A 1,968-nucleotide genomic window follows, 5' to 3' on the forward strand; every position below is an offset into this window, starting at 1 on the left:
AAGGACCATTCCCTGGAGAAGGATATCATGCTTGGTAAAGTGGAGGGTCAGTGAAAAAGGGGAAGACCCTCAATGAGATGGGTTGACACAGTGGCTGCAATGATGGGCTCAGGTATAACAAGGATTGTGAGGCTGGTGCACGATCGAGCAATGTTTCATTCTGTTGTACATAGGGTTGCTATGAGTCAGAGCCTATTCATTGACACCTAACAACACCACAACAACATAGTATTTGTAGGATCATACAGTGTTAGCCCATTTGTACCATTCTTCCTTTTACAAGTACCTCAGGAGCAATGAGGGTTCACTGCTTTTGGCTAGAATGTTCCAGCATTCAATGAACCCTTGTTTCTTTCTTGTCCCCCTTTTTCTCCCAACCCAGTCTTGTTTTTCTACAGCTAGGGCTATGTTTTGCATACACTGGTGGGTGGAATAAACTTTTAAAATCCTATCCAATCCTTCCATCCAGTGTTAACATTCTCTATGCAACAGATTCTCCAAATGAGGCTGTCCAGCCACTATTTGGAGCCCTCCAATCATGGTGAACTCACCATTTTCAGTCCATTTCAACTGTGAGAGGTTTCTTCCTTCTGGGATCTATCTCCTTGTAGTTTTCACCCATCACTTCTGGCTGTGCCCTTTGGAGCTAAGAAGAATCATTATACTACATTGTCCTCCTGACAGCCTATTGACTATTTGAAGACAGTAATCATGTCTTCATAAGCCTGTTCTCTTCTAAACCAAAGGTTATCTATTCCTTTAATCTTCTCCATTGTTTCAAATTCCCTTAGCATCCATAAATATAGTTTTGTTTATGCAAGATTTATATGCCAACTCCTTCAAAGAGGATATTAGGTGGCCCATCAGTTACAACATGATAGAAAGACAATTAGGGATTAAAAATGTGGAAAAAAACAGACCACAGACCATGCAAAGGAAGCCCAAATAGATGTTGCCAGGTACTTAAAGTGAACTGGATTATAATTGGACTCTGAATTTGGCTCAAAGTTTTATGGCAGCTAGGACAAAATTGGAAACACACTGGGTTATGTGGTTTTATGTTCTGACAGGATAAAGCTTACAAATAATCTTCAGAGAGAAAATGTATTCTAAAATGAAATTCCAGGATTGCTTTCTGACAGGTACTTTGGATAAATCTCAGTGAGTTTGTTGTTTGTTTTTGTTTTGGTGAGGGAGGTCCTCCACTAGGGAGAAGGGGGACAGAAAGATAATTAATTAGCCAAATTCTATCTCAGTTTTAAGCACTGCTATCTCTTTGGTGATTCCCTGAGTGGAATCTCCCTTTTCCTTCCTTTTTCCTTCTATATACCTCAAGACAGTCACTTTCTCACCTCTCTGTCCTCTAATGTCTTCAATTGCAAGACTTTTTGGAACACCAGATCTCAGGGGGGAAAAAAAAAACTGTAGCCTAGTGGTCACACAACAATTATGTGTAAGTCACTTCCCTCTGGTCCTCCCTGTCTTCATATGTAAAATTAAATAATCTGTAATGTCCCTTCAGCTCTGACATTTTGAACAGTAAACTCTTTGAGGGAAGGCCAATGTTTTTTTTAGAATTTTTATTTTCCCATCCTGTACCTGGCAGCTAATAGATATAGTAGAAGATCTGCTCATGGTAGAGCTGTGATAATCCAGTAGGAAAAACCAATTTGAATAGGTGCCACCTTTGCATCTGAGGAAAATGTTCCAGGGCTTTCATTACTATGACAAGCTCTTGTTGACCGGTACTGGCAGTGGTGAGATGTGATTTTCAGAGCTCTTTCCTGCTCTAGCTCCACAATCCCTGCCAAAGCTGGGCCTAGGGAAAGGAGAATTTGAGCAATTACACCAGGCACTGAGGCTTCTGGGAGATGACTCTGGGAAGTAGCAGGCAGGAAAAGGAGGTAGTGCCACCAAATTCGTGGCTATCGAGTCAATTCTGACCCATAGCAACTCTACAGGACAGAA

The sequence above is a fragment of the Orycteropus afer genome, unplaced genomic scaffold (assembly GCF_000298275.1).
Source record: "Orycteropus afer afer isolate SDZICR_OR568_19922 unplaced genomic scaffold, OryAfe1.0 scaffold01010, whole genome shotgun sequence".
Classification (NCBI taxonomy): domain Eukaryota; kingdom Metazoa; phylum Chordata; class Mammalia; order Tubulidentata; family Orycteropodidae; genus Orycteropus; species Orycteropus afer.